The sequence below is a fragment of the Plecotus auritus genome, assembly GCF_963455305.1.
Source record: "Plecotus auritus genome assembly, chromosome: X".
In the NCBI taxonomy this organism is placed as follows: Eukaryota; Metazoa; Chordata; class Mammalia; order Chiroptera; family Vespertilionidae; genus Plecotus; species Plecotus auritus.
The window spans coordinates 103,614,299-103,629,859 of record NC_137784.1 but is presented as its reverse complement, the minus strand read 5'-3'; the positions used below and the strand labels follow the sequence as shown (position 1 = coordinate 103,629,859).

The 15,561-nt window shown below is 39.3% G+C and overlaps 1 protein-coding gene and 1 pseudogene across 2 annotated transcripts in view; both read left to right on the top strand.

Annotated features, from left to right (window-relative positions):
* TENM1 (teneurin transmembrane protein 1) overlaps window positions 1-15,561 on the top strand; it is a 1,003,294-nt gene that overhangs the window by 779,651 nt on the left and 208,082 nt on the right. The gene's annotated exons all lie outside the window — the stretch shown is intronic.
* LOC308239450 (small ribosomal subunit protein uS15m-like) lies at window positions 9,670-10,196 on the top strand (annotated as a pseudogene). Its single transcript has one exon. The product of its transcript is annotated as a small ribosomal subunit protein uS15m-like (transcript).

Genomic DNA, 15,561 nt, shown 5'->3' with positions numbered 1-15,561 from the left:
CTTTATTATTTCCTTCCTTCTGCTTATGCTGGACTTTTCTTGATGCTCTCTTTCTAACTCTTTGAGTTGTTGGGTTAGGTAATTTGTTACCATTGTTTCTTGTTTTTTTGCAGTAGACTTGTAGAGCTATGAACTTCCCTCTCAAAAACTGCTTTCGCTGTGTCCCATAGATTTTGGATTGCTGTGTTTTCATTGTCATTTGTTGCCATGATGTTTTTTTATTTCTTCCTTGATCTCTCTGGTAACCCAGTCTTAATAGCATGCTGTTTAGTCTCCATGTGTTTGATTTTTTTGGATTGTTTTTATTGTAGTTGATTTCCAGTCTAATGCCACTGTGATCTGAGAAGATGCTTGATATGATTTCTATCTTCTTGAATTTGAAGAGAGTTTGCCTATGACCCAACATATGGTCTACCTTTGAAAATGACCCATGTGTACTTGAGAAGAATGTATATTCTGTGGCTTTGGGGTGAAATGTTCTGAAGATGTCAATTAATTCCATCTGGTCTAGTGAGTCATTTAGGATTGATGTTTCTTTGCTGATTTTTTGTTTAGAGGATTTGTCCAATGGTGATAGTGGGGTATTAAAGTCTCCTACTATGATTGTATTGCTGTCATTTTCTCCTTTGATATCATCCAGGAGTTTTTTTATGTATTTGGGTGGTCCTGTGTTGGGTGCGTATATGTTTACCAGAGTTATTTCTTCTTGTTGGATTGCTCCTTTTAGTATTATGAAGTGGCCTTCCTTATCTCTTGTTATGTCCTTCACTTTGAGATCTAATTTGTCAGATACAAGTATTGCTACCCGAGCTATTTTTTCATTTCCATTTCCCTGAAAAAACCTTTTTCCATCCCTTCACCCTCAGTCTGTGTGTGTCTTTTTTTCTGAGGTGGGTTTCTTGTAGAGAGCAGATATATGGGTCATGTTTTCTTATCCAATCCGTTACCCTATGTCTTTTGATTGGGGCATTTAATCCATTTACATTTAAAGTTATTATTGATAGGTACTTATTTCTCACCATTTTTATTCTTTACCCTTGTGTTCCTTCTTCTCTTCCTATTTCTTTTTTTTACAGCAGACCCTTTAGCATTTCTTGCATTGCTGGTTTGGTGGTAATAAATTCCCTTAGTCCTTTCTTTGTCTGTGAAGCTCCTGATTTCACCTTCAATTTTGATTGATAGCCTTGCTGAGTACAATATTCTTGGATTCAGACCCCTCCTTTGCATGACTTTGTATATTTCATTCCATTCCCTTCTGGCCTGATGAGTTTCTATTGAGAAATCAGTTGCTAGTCTGATGGGGGTTCCTTTGTAGGTAACTTTCTGTCTCTCTCTGGCCACTTTTAAGATTCCTACTTTGTCATTGGTGTTTGCTAATTTAATTATAATGTGCCTTGGCCTCCATCTTTTGGGGTTCATTTTGATTGGGACTCTGTGAGCTTCTTGGATTTGTGTGGGTTTTTTCTTCCTTGTATTAGGGAAGTTTTGAGTCATTATTTCTTCAAACAGGCTTTCTATTTCTTGCTCAGTTTCCTCTCCTTCTGGAACCCCTATTATGCGGATATTGTTTTGTTTCATGTTGACCCAAAGTTCCCTTAGGATCTGCTCCTGCTTTTTATTTTTTATTTTTTCTAGAATCTGCTCTACTTGGTTATTTTTTCCTACCTTGTCTTCTAGCTCACTGATGCAGTCCTCTGCTTCTTCTAGTCTACTCTTGATGCTTTCTATTGAGTTCTTTACAGCAGCGATGTCATTTTTCATTTCTTCTTGGCTCTTCTTCATTTCCTCTTGGTTCTTACACATATTGTTGAATTTATCTTCCATTCTTTTCAGCCACCTTATGACCATTTCTCTGAATTCTTTCTCTGGCGGGTTGCTTGCCTCCATTTCGTTTACTTCCTTTTCTGGTGATGCCTGCTTTTGTTTCATATGCGGGCTGTTTCTTTGTCTCCCCATGGTCTCTCTTCTCTGGGTGTCTGGTTATGTAGTTCTCTCTCTCCTTTGTTAATTTAAAGGCACAAAATACAACACAATCAGGTACAACACACAAGGCACTGAACAGAAATGTATTCACGATATTAATAACCCCAAAGAAAGGTGACCACCAGAGAAAGGCAAATTAGGGGATAGGAGAGAAAGAAGAAGACAGAAAAAAAAGAAAGGAGTGCCAAAATGAAATTGGGAAAAGGAAAAAAAAGTAAGAGACAAAATAAATAGAATAAGAAAGAAAAGGGGAACAAACTATATATATGGGGAGAAAACTCCAATAGAACAGCCACTAATCCCAGCAAATGCCAGCAACAAGTACCTGGAGATGAATACAAACTACAAACAACAATTAATATCAAGCGAGGCAAGGAAAAACAGATGCAAAAAAACAAACAAAAACAAAGCAAAATAAAAAAACAAAACAAAAAAAAGAATAAGCAAAACAATCTCACAAACAAGCATTAAAAATCGATATAATCAACATTCAAGCAAACAACAACAAAAGGACAGGGAGAAAAATAATTTTTTGGAAAGTGAAGACAGAAGAGAGAAGTGTGTATGAACTTGGAGCAGGGGATTGGAAATTAGATATATAAGTAGGGTGAAAATTTAACAGGGGTTAAAAAGAAAGAATAGGGAAAATCTAAAGCAGAAAAAGGGTAAGAGAAACAGGACAACAAAAGGGGAAAAGTTAGGAAGAGAGTGATGCCATCAAGGTAGAGTTGAGATGGAGTAGAATGATGCTAAAGCAAAGATGAAAATAGAATGTGGAACACTAATCTCAAAGTCAAAGAGAGAATAAAATGACACTTTTTTAAAAAAAAAAAAAGTAAAATAGTAGTAGTAATAATACTGATTGAAAATAAAAATGTAATAATTAAAAAGGTACAATCAAGTGAGGAAAAAAGAAAAAAAATTAGTTTCTTAAGTAAAAGATAAAAAAGAAAAAAAAGAAAATAAAAATAAAATGTGCAGTAGTGAAGGTCATTCACTTCCTCTATTGTTCTGTTTGCCACGCCTGATTCCCAGTCAGGACAGTATTGCAGTTCCCTGCGTTCCACTGCTCCTCAGTGTTGTAAGCCAGTCCTGATTTTTAAGCAGGTGGTATGTCTTACTTTCTTGTATTCCTTTATTTGTGATTACACAAGAGTTAATTTGTGATTCAGCTCCTGGGTGGCAGTGTTTCTGGGTTGACCTCCAGGTCTGTAGGTCCTCTCTAGCCAGTGCTTAGATCAGGGGTGGGCAAACTTTTTGACTCAAGGGCCACAATGGGTTCTTAAACTGGACTGGAGGGCCGGAACAAAAGCATGGATGGAGTGTTTGTGTGAACTAATATAAATTCAAAGTAAAGGAGCGGAGGGGAGAGCAAGAGAACCCTCCACTCTTTCAGCTCCGTGGGCCGGATAGAACAGCCGAACGGGCTGGATCCGGCCCGTGGGCCATAGTTTGCCCACGGCTGGCTTAGATCCTGCTTTCCCTGTGTCACTCAATACCGGTTTGTGGGAGTGGGCTGCCCAGGAGCTGGTTCTCTGACTGTCACTCCCCGCTCTGATCCCCAGGTTCCAAAAAAACAACTTTCCCCTGCAGTCTCCTAGGGTGTCCCCAACTGGGTGATCCTATGTATTGGGCTCAATAATCAGAAGCAAGGATTCAAAGAGGAGGAAGTGCAAGTGTGCGAATTCTGGGTCTGCGCGCAAGCCTGCACAATCCCTTTTTTCTCCTTGTGTCCAAGCAGCCGGCACACTTAAAATTTTTAGGCTGTCCTTCTGCGTCAGAAAAAAAATGGGTTGCTTTTTAGAGATCCCCTCTGTTAGCAGCTCTGAGGACCCCCTTCCACATTCACAGATCATGCCAGCCCCAACAGCCATGGATTTTTCTAGGCGCAGACTTCCCCCAGTCCTCCAGCTCCCGCAGTGCGTGCGTTTCTCTCTCCTGCCGGGACCAGAGACCTCACCTTATCCCAGGCAAAATCTGACCTTTCTGTGGTGGAGTGTAGAGCTCCTCTGAATCCGCGTGTTTGCACCAATTGGGGACCGGTGCTCTGGGGTTCGCAGCTGTTCGGTGGGTGCCGCAGTTGTAGATTTTCAGGCTTCAGATAACATCCACTTTCCCCTTCAAGATGGCGCGGTCTCCCCCTCTGAGCCAGTGGCTCTGGGAGGGATCGCAGCAGCAGTGAGGGCTGCCCGGTCAGGGGAGCCCCATCCAGCAGTCCTCCACCTTCTCCTGGAGTATAGCTGTCCCTTAACTCTCCAACATACACTCCCTGTGCGACCCTCAGCTGTTCTTTCTATCTGCCCCGGGACAAGGCTCGGGACACGTCTTTCTATTCTGCCACCATTTTTCCACACCTCACATGTATTTATTGAGTGCTTATCATGCATTAGGAAATGTAAGGAGAGAAAAATGATTGAGACCCAACTACTGCCTTCATCACCTTATAGTAGGAAGAATAATGCATATATATAAAAAGCTACAGTAACAGATTATGTGCGGTAACAGCCATAATAGATATGTAAACAAAGCTCTATAAGCGTACAGAAGAGTATGATATCATCCCTGCCTTGGAGCATCATGGACCATGGACTGTTGCCAGAAGAAGATGTCATTCAAGCTGTAAGTTGAAGGATCATTTGGACAGATAGAGACAGACTGTGAGCAGGGCATTGAAGAAGGAATGGAAAGCATGATATAGCTCCAGATGCATGAAAAGGAAGTTGATTCCAGGACAGGGCTAGTAGTCAAATTTGAGGGTAGCAAAGGGGGCAAATAGGGGAATAATGAAAGCTAAAGTCAGAAAGGTGTAATGATTGTGATTTGGTTGGGAAGAGTTTAGATTTCTAGGCTAAGGATGGACAATAATGTGCTATAATAAACTGAAATATTTTTACACATAATGTGTGATCAGACCAGATTTCAGTTCACATCAACAAATTACTTTCTAATATGATTGCATAAAAATAGAATTGGAATTGGCTGGTTTTGTGAAACGACAGCTAAACTTTGGGGAAAATAGCAGAAAGGTAGAAGCTTTGTATGTCAAAGTGAGACATTGAACTATATGAATGTGTCTGTTCTCTCAAGCCCTAAAATTCCATTATTCTAGCCTCTAGTTGTTTATGGGATGAAAGAAAGAACAGAGCATTTGAGAAAGCAATAAGGAGGCTTTTGAGAGACTCAAGATGAAGGCTCTGATAAGCATATTGGAAACAGATCATCATAACAGCTAACACTTACATAGCTTTTATTATGTGCCCAGCACGGTTGTAAGCATCCTATCTAATAAAAGGGTAATATGCAAATTAACCATCACTCCATCACAAAGATGGTGGCACCCATAGCCACAAGATGGCGGCACCCAGTCCTCTTAGCCCTGCTGGAGTCCCCCAGTCCCTGGGGGCTGGGGGGGGGCGGCCGCTGAAAGCGGACAGCATGAGCGGCCTGGAGGATGCTTGCTTTGTCACCATGGCGATGAGGCAAGCATTTCACCCTGGCCACAGAGGGCCTCTGGGCAGCGGGCATGGAGCAGCCAGGGAGGTGGGGGGAACGCTTGCATCATCACCCAGGTGATGAGGCAAGCATTCCATGCCCAGCCATGACTGGGCCTCTGGCCAGGCCGGGGCACGGAACCCGGATGGGACTCTGGGCCACAGAGAGCCTCTGGGCAGCAGGCACAGATTGGCCAAGCCCCACAGAGAGCTACTGGCGCACTGATTCGTGCGCAGGGCTACTAGTATTATATATATTTACCCATTTGATCCTTTACAACAACCCCATTCTATAGATGGTAAACCAAAGCACAGAAAGTTTTAGTGACTTCCCAAGATGGATGTCTGTGTTCCAGCCCAGGGTATCCTGCTTTAGAGTCCAGGCTCTTAACTACTGTGCTGTGAGAGACTGGGAAAGCTTGAGAGGGAGGAGGGTGGAGGGAGAAAGAGATCACGTCGGGGAGAGAGGTGGAATTGAAAACAGAAGAATTGAAAGACCTGGCTATATACAAGCAAACTGGAAAAAGAAAGTGAAAACATAATGCCAAGGTTCCTAGTTTTAAAAACCAGGAACATTATCATGGTGTAAACAAAAGTGAAATTAGGGTTTTTAAAAAAGGATTATAAATAGAGATTAAAAGGCAGGTTATAAACATGTTAGGTTTAAGGGGCTGGTGACCTAGCCATATATACCATATATATGATATATATAGAAAGTAAGTCGAGGGCTTTAATTTTGTCTAAATATATCTAAATTAATATACTGCCTACCCATAGCTTTCCTGTAGTACAGTGCAACCTCAGTGGAGTGTTCATATTGTGGGACAAGGATGGACATAGAGTCAAATTCTTTATTCCATTATTCATTCTTAGAGGAGTGGATATGCCAGCTTTGGGGGAACATATAAAATATGTCTCTTAAATTTCAGATGATACTAATACACATATAGCCTTTTTAAATAATTTTGTGATTGCTATAGAGTGAAATTATAAATTAAATAAACTAAATATGAAATGGCACTAACTCACTAACATGTGCATTCCAATGATATATAAGGACATGTATATGCCTTAGTCTTCATCATGCACAGGGTTTTTGTTGACTCTGGATTCTTTACATTTATTTTCTCCTTGTCATATTTATTTATAGGGATAAAAATAAACTGTAGATGCATGGTCTGCTGGGCAACGATGGCAGCTTTGTAAATATGCATGCAACCCTTTCCCATGTCTTTGACAGGAAGCCTCTTTCCATGCCTCTGTGATGCCTTGAACACACCTTCTGTATTAAAGATGCAGGGCCCCACCACAGAAGCAGAGGGTTGCCTGATGACTGCTAGCATTGTGTGTTGCACAGACTCCAATTTGACTTCATTTTCTAAAGCTGGAGAGCCCTTAGCAAGAGTGCTGAATGAGGGAGAAACATTTCTGTAAGCTCTTTTTCATTCAGAGTAAATTTTTTAGTCAGCATGAAGTGTCCTTCCAACAAACAATTTTGGCTTCACCACTCAACTATGCTATCAGATGCCTTTTGGGTCTTGAATGAATCTTTGAAGATTTCTTAGTCCATCATTTGTAGAGCTTCAGGGAACACAGACCTTTAAGTGCTAAACTGTGAGGTATATTGCCTTAGAAAAACACTGTGCAGGAGTTTTAGATGCGCATGAAGAGGATTCATGAAATCATTTTGGGGAGAAGAAAGGTAATGTCAAATTTTTTTCAATAAGGAAAAACAAGTCTAATATCAGTCTGAGAAAAAAGAGAAAGTTCTTCTTGGTATGATTTCAACATTATGTCAAATCATACCAAAAAGAGTGCTAAACTTCATATATAAAGAACAGTTCCTAACTTACCAATAAATACCTCTTAAGTTCCCACTCTGAGCCAGAATGTAGTAATAATGTTCTAGTAGTTGTTGTATATAGTTTTCAAAATGAGAGCACTGTTTTATTGAGATCAGGACATGAGTTTGATACATTGATGAGACAGTTAGGTTTACCCTTGTATGTGATCACAGACTAAATTGGTAGCAATGATGATAAGAAAGTCTAAGTGAAAAGCTGTGGATAGACCAATACAAACTTTCCCACAATTAAACAATCAGTTCAGAGCACATGGCCTACCACCAAGGGAAGGTCAGGAATTTATAAAGATAATATTTTATCCTTAAGGATTATGCTTTTACCATTACAATTTGGTACCTATCAGATCAAGTGAAAAACATTTTTGAAACAAGTATCTAGATTTCTTTGGCAAGCAGGGATACTATTGGACAGGCGAGTGTGTTGGGTTCATGATCAAAGACTTAAGACACAATCTTGTATTTCAGAACCATAAATAAATAGAAGTTCACCTCAGCCTCAATCTTCCAGCTTCTGATCACTGGGCTAAGTAAAATATGACCTCTAGAGTTATGGGAGAATATTGTATTTGGCTAAAAAAGGAACAGGGTTTATTCAAAAGTAAACATTCAAGATATTGGAAAAAAACAGCTGACTATTTTATCAAATCCAAAGGCTATAAGCCAGACATGATATTTTATGTCTTGTCAGGTTTGTTCAGATATACCAGAGAACAGTTCACCGTTTTATAAAGGAAATCCAAGGCCATGTGATAAGCATTATCCATGAAACATTAAGCTGAAAGTCAATTCAACTCTTGATCTTTAAATACTAGATTCCTTCACATTTTTCCTCTTATCCATCAATAAGTTGAGACTCATCTCAAGATCTTTATAAGATGGAATGTGTTGTTATTGAGGTTGTTACTGCTGCTTGTGTGTTGCCATTTGTACAGAAAGAGGTAGCTGACATTTTGTAATCTTTTCAACCAGATTGTTGTTGAAATGTAAAATGGTGTTAAGATACTAAAACATATTGAAACCCATTGTAATGCTGTGGCTAAGGGAACAAATGTTATGTTTATGTCACTGAGGGAACAAATGTATGCATAGGTTTTCACTTTTTTAAGAATTTTTTTTATTTTATTGATGAGAGAGAGAGAGAGAGAGAGAGAGATTTGTTGTTCCACTTATTTATGCATTCATTGTATGTGCTCTGACCAGGGATTTAACCCACAACCTTGGCATATCAGGACGACACTCTAACCAACTGAGCTACCAGGGCATCATAGGTTTTTTCTTGTTGTTATTGTTGTTGTTTGTTTGTTTGTTTTTATTGATTTCAGAGAGGAAGGGGAGAGGGACAGAGAGATAGAAACATCAATGATGAGAGAAAATCACTGATTGGCTGCCTCCTACTCACCCCATACTGGGGCTCGAATCCACAACCTGGGCATGTGCTCTGACCAGGAGTCAAACTGTGACCTCCTGGTTCATACGTCGATGCTCAACCACTGAGCTACACCATCTGAGCATATCATAGGTTTTCTATGTTAAAATGAGAGATAACACTATTACACCTCTTACACAGAAAATGTGATATATAGCTATAGTAAAACCAAATCTTTGTCGTAACAAGATATTTGTAAAAATCAAGTATTAAAGTTAATTCTATGCAATGAAATAGGTTACATTATTAACTAATATTTTCTGATTGATTTTCAGAGAAATAGAGACAAAAAAGTGTGTGCACATGTGTATGTATGTGCATGTATGCATACATGCATGTTTGATCATATGTTCTATAAAATGAACAGTTATTTATAGTGGTCCCACTCTGAAGCAGAATGACTACCATTGAGGAATGGAAAGAGCTGAAAGTAGTAAAATAAAAATGATTCAAATATTTGAAAAAGCAATACTGAGTAAACAGGCTTTTGTTCTCAATAATATGTATTATTCTTAGTTGATTCACTGCTTGATTTTGGTGAAGAGTCTGGTATACACTTTCCCAGCCCTTAAGTGGCACTGGGAAGTTGGCACTGCCCATATTACCAACTCAACTTCCTTTTTTTCCTTACTCTCATTTCCCACAGTAATTACACAAAACAATGAAAAAATTCTCATAGTTTTCCCAATAAAAATTGTGTTACAGAAGTTACCATGCTGAAGGTGGCATGGAGGGCACTGAGTTCCACTGGGACGCAGGCCCCTGTCCTTGGGCCACCAGTGGAGAGTGTGCCTGGCTTCCTTCTGATCACTGGAACCTTCCTCACCTCCTTGAGGTCTTATCCTCTGGGCTACCCATGGATAAGCCATCATCTAGAAACCAGTCCAGCTCAGCCAAGAAGATAACCCACCACACTGCTCAAAGATTACCAGAAAATCCCTGGAATTGAGAAGGTCGATGATGTTGTGAAAATACTCTTGCCTTTGGAAATAGCCAACCAGAAAAAGGAGCTAAAAATCAAGCAAGAACAATTGATGAACAAGGACGTGGCAAAGCCTAAGGACACCAGGCTCCAATTATTGCCTTGACTGTCAGATCTGCCATTATGAATAACACATGCAGAAACATGGAAAGGATGAAACCCCAAGCACTATCTGGTGACCAGAGGAAAAAAGATGCTCAAAAATTTCTGTAATACCAACTCTAATATCTTTGAGAAGATGTGCAAGGAGTGGGGGCTTGAGTACACATTTCCCCCTGTGCACAACCAAAAAGCCCACCACCTGCTGGGTGACCAAAAAGGCTCCATGCATTCGGGTTTTCTGGGAGGCTCAAAAGCTGAAGAAGCAAAAAGGACTTAAAAGCTGCAGCAGCAGCAACCTGGAAACAAGGCCAGACAAACCCAGGAAACTCTTCCAATAAATGTTGTTAAAGTTTAAATATTGTATTATAGCAGAAAGTCTCTATTCAGTTTCATTCATTCCCAATTATTTCTTTTCCTTATGGTTTCCTTTGATTTTTAACTGAATCTATTAGATGCTGGACAAGTGGGCATGTAATAATTTCTTAATTTATAATGAATTTTTACATCAAACATGTCCTTTCCTTGTTTGGAATGTCATATTATATTATTGAAAAATTTACATAAATGTATATCTTAGAACCTAAGTGATATACAGAATTAAGATTTTGGAGTGCCCACTATTATCATTGTGTAATATTGGGCACAGCTGAAGTGCCAAGAATAACAGAATTTACTGGGAACTTTTGTCTAAAAAGTGTATCTCAGAGAAATGGTTCTCAGGGAGGCTCTGAAGGATTTACTGTTTAATCAAATTGTTCTTTGTCAGCATGCAACAAAGAAGTGTTCAGTTGTATCCTAGTTCAATTTATACAAGTGTTGTTCATTGTTGACATGCATAAAGAAACTTATTAAAAATGAAATGTCTCAGTAGAACTTTAAAATGTCTACCTATATTTTTCATGTTCTTTTCCAATACATTTGCACAGAAGTAATGTTTGTATTTTAGAATTCTTTTGTCATATTTCATAGCCTGTAATGTTAATGTATTTTCAACCAGATAGAAAATATTACACATAGAATAGAGCTATTCATGACACAATATATTAAAGCAAATATCCTTTCTATCATGTTTATAAATTACACAATTACTAGCATCTGTTTTCGGTTAGTCATTCCCCCACACCCATCTTAGAATCAGTCCAAAAACTCCATTTGGAACTGGATACAATTGTAAGAATGTTGATGCATTTCACAATGAGGAGTGCTTATTGTGTAAGATCTGCTTCTCCATTCATAGTAATTTATTTCTTCAAGGATTCTCTTACTCATGAGGATATTGCTTCCCACCTGGATATTTGTGGTGCTGAAACTGTATATCAGAATAGTGGTTGTGACTTGTATGTGGGGAGGGCATTGAGTGGAGGAGTGCCAGAGTTAGTTTAAGTTATATCTTCATTAATTTATTCACTAGAACTGTCTCTAAAGACAGTTGTTTCATGCTGATTCTTTCATTTCTTTTCTCTTGTAAATTATTATTAAATGTTTCAGGCATATAACATAACATAATGAACAACCCACAACCTAGCTTCAAAAATTAACGAATACAAATGAATTCCCTGTGGTTCCATTCCCCTCCTGTCCCTGCAGTGGAAACAACTATCCTAAATTTAATCATTATATATATACTAGAGGCCTGGTGCATGAAATTCGTGCATGGGGGGTGTGTCCCTCAGCCCAGCCTGTACCCTCTCCAATCTGGGACCCCTTGAGGGATGTCCGACTGCCCGTGTAGGCCCGATCCCACCAGGATCGGGCCTACACGGGCAGTCAGGCATCCCTCTCACAATCCTAGGACTGCTGGCTCCCAACTGCTCACCTGCCTGCCTTCCTGATTGCCCTTAACTGCTTCTGCCTGCCAGTCTGATCACCCCCTAGCCACTCCCCTGCCAGCCTGATTGATGCCTAACTGCTCCCCTGCCAGCCTGTTTGCCCCTAACTGCCCTCCCCTGCAGGCCTGGTCACCCCTAACTGCCCTCCCCTGAAGGCCTGGTCCCCCCCAACTGCCCTTCCCTGCAGGCCTGGTTGCCCCCAACTGCCCTCCCTTGCAGGCCTGGTGCCTCCCAACTGCCCTCCCCTGCTGGCTATCTTGTGGCAGCCATCTTGTGTCCACATGGGGGCAGCCATCTTGTGTGTTGGTGTGATGGTCAATTTGCATATTACTCTTTTATTAGATAGGATATATATATATATATATATATATATAGTTACAAATAAGGATATATCTGTAAAAATATATTGTTCTGTATGTATTTAAATTTTATATGAATTTCTTTCTTCATTAAGGCTCTTTTCTTTTCTTAAAATGTATTTCAGAGAGGGAGGGAGGAAGAGAGAGAGAGAGAGAGAGAGAGAGAGAGAGAGAGACATCAATGATGAGTGAGAATCATTGATTGGCTGCCACCTGCACGCCCCCTACTGGGGATGGAGCCACCCAGGCATGTGCCCTGACCTGGAATTGAACCATGACCTCCTGGTTCATAGGTTGATGCTCAACCATTAAGCCACGCTGGTTGGACCATCATTATGTTTCTAAGGTTTATCCATATTGAGGCATGTACCTCTACTTTACAGTACTCAAGTTAACACCCATATTTTTATACTGTATGAATAAACCAAAATTTATATATTAATTTTCCTATTGATGCACATTGCACATTTAGGTTAGGACAACACATACACAAAACAATGAATATGCTTCTTCAAAGTTTTTTTTGGGTATTCTTAGTCTTTTTTGTTCCATATGGATTTTAGGATCAGGTTTTCAAGCTCTATGAAAAATGTTGTTGAGATATTGACTAGAACTACATTGAATTAAAGAAGTAGTAGAGGAAAATTGACATTCTAATGATATTGAGGCTTGTGAGCATGAACACAGTATATCTCTCCATTGATTGGGTCTTTGTATGTTTTCTTCAATTCAAAAAGTTTTTAAAATCTTATATGAAAAAATATTGAACATTTTTGCTAGATTTATTATTGTGAATGAGTTTTTTTTTAAATTAAATGTTCTAATTTAGCTGTCCCTGATACATGCTGTTGGTGTTTTTTGTAATGATCTTGTATCCAACAACCTTGCTATCCTCTCTTCTAATTTCATCATTTAACTGTATATTCAATTTTGGCTCAAGTGTTTTATATTTTTGGTTGTTTTATTGTGCTAGCTAAGATTCCCAGTACAACACTGAATTAGAAGCACTAGTTAATTATAGGATTTCTATCTTTAAGGGGACTGTCTGTTATTTTATTACTAAGTATAATGCTTACATTAGGATTTTGGTAAATCACCTTTATCATTTTCAGTAAGTTCCCTTCTAGTCCTATTTTGCTAAGAGGTTCTATTATAAATAGGAACTAAATTTTATATACTACTCTTTTGGTATATAAGATGATCATTTGTCTTTAATCCATTATGAAATGAGTTTAAAGTGAAATGGATTAATTCGATGATGATGTACATTAATAGATTTTCAAAACTTAAACCATGCCTACTTGGTTGTAATTTCTATATTTGGGTGTCTATGTGTGTGTGTGTACATTGTTAATTTGATTTCCAGGTCTTTTATTGGAAACTAGAGGCCCAGTGCATGAAATTCATGCACGGGGGTGGGGGTTCTCTCAGTCCACCCTGCACCCTCACCAATCCGGGACCCCTTGGGGGATGTCTGACTGCTGGTTTAGGCCCAATCCCTCTCGCAATCCAGGACCACTGGCTCCTAACCACTCACCTGCCTGCCTGCCTGCCTGATCACCCCTAACCACTCTGCCTGCCTGCCTGATTGCCCCAACCCCTCTGCCTATGGCCTGATTGCCCCTAACCGCCTCTGCCTGCCAGCCTGGTCACCCCTAACCACCCTCCCCTGCAGGCCTGATTGCCTCTAACCACCCTCCTCTGCCAGCCTGATCACCACTAACTGCCCTTCCCTGCCTGCCTGATCACCCCAAACCACCTCTGCCTTGGCCCCCGCAACCATGGCTTTGTCCAGAAGGAGGGCCAGATGACTGGAAGATGTCTGGTTGACCCAGTCTAATTAACATATTACCCTTTTATTAGTATAGATTTTTGCAGCCATCTTTAAAAATGAGATCGACCTATAAAAGAGTCCCTTTTCCTTTTCTTACTCCATTTTAGAAGTAGATTATAGTAGTCTAATAAAATGATTCAAGAAGACTTTCCTCTTTTCCTAAACTCTGGTATAGCTTAAAATAGAGATTATCTTTTTCTTAGAAATTTGGCAAAATACCTAGTACACCTGTAAAATCATCTGGGCCACTCTCAGTGTCTTTAATGTGTGTTTAGGCTTTCTATTTCTTCTCAAGTCCATTTTTTCCCCTTGAAAAATGTCTACTTTTTATAAGGTTTCAAACTTACTGGCATGAAGTTGTTCATAGCCCTCTCTCATTTATTTTTATATTTTAATCTTTAATGTTTATTTGTATCATTTCCTTTTTTTTCTTGTTCTATCTTGCCAGAGGTTTCTCTATTTTATTATTCATGTCAGAGACACAAAGCTTGGTCTTGTTGATATTCTCTATTGTCTCTTTGTTTCTGATTTCATTAGCTTCCTCTCTTACCCTTATTATTTCCTTCCTTTTCATTATTCAGGCCTTTTCTAAGTTCTTGAGTTGGATACTTAGTTCATTAATTTTAAATTTTTCTTTTTTTCTACTAAATGTATTTAAGGCCATACCCACACATTTTTATAAATAGCATTTCATTGTTATTCAGTTCCTAATTTCCAATATAATTGTAATGTAATGCATGAATTATTTTTAAGAACATTTTTTCTGCATTTTTTCTTTTGCTCTTTGTTTATTGCTTTCAGATTTTAGTGCATTTTGCTGAAACAGAATGATCTGTATGATATAGAATCTTTGTCATTTGTTGAGTTTTGCCTTGTGATTTAATATTTATCAGTTTTGTGGGTGTTCTGTGTGTTTTAAAAGAATCTGTATTGTATATATGCTTTACCCATGGACACAGACAATAGGGTAGTGAAGGCCTGGGGCAGGTCCAGGGGAAGGGGCAGGGGCAGGGGCAGGCTGGAAGGAGTCAATGGAGGTAAGGGGGACATATGTAATACTTTCAACAATAAAGATTTTAAAAATAAATAAAATAAAATAATATGTATTGTATGTACAACTGAAAGTAATACAAAATAATATTGAACATAAACTGAAATTTAAAATGTTTAAAATAAAAAAATAATATGTATTGTATAGTCATAGCTTTGGGGTTCTTTACATATCCATTATATTAAAGATGTTAATTGTACTATTCAAATTTTCTACATCCTCGCTAATTTTTTTTATCTTCTTGTAACTGTGAAATTTTCAATTTGTCTTAGTATCAGTCTGTCAGTTTTTGCTTTAGATATCTTGAAGCTACATTTTCTTACAGGGTCTGAATTGTTACATCTTCCTGGTGAATTATTCCTTTTATCATTATATAATGACTAGAGGCTTGGTGCATGAAATTTGTGCACTCAGGGGGGTCCCTTAGCCCAGCCTGTGCCCTCTCACAGTCCAGGAGCCCCTCGATCAATTGATCGCCCCACAGAGAGAGGCCCCGCCCACCTGACCAGGGCTCCATGATCAATCACCCCAAAGAGATAGTCCCTGCCCACCCAACCGGGGCTTCGCAATGGATCGCCCCCACAGAGGGAGGCCCTGACAACCCACCACAGCCCACTAGTCAGTGGCCTGGGTCTCCTTC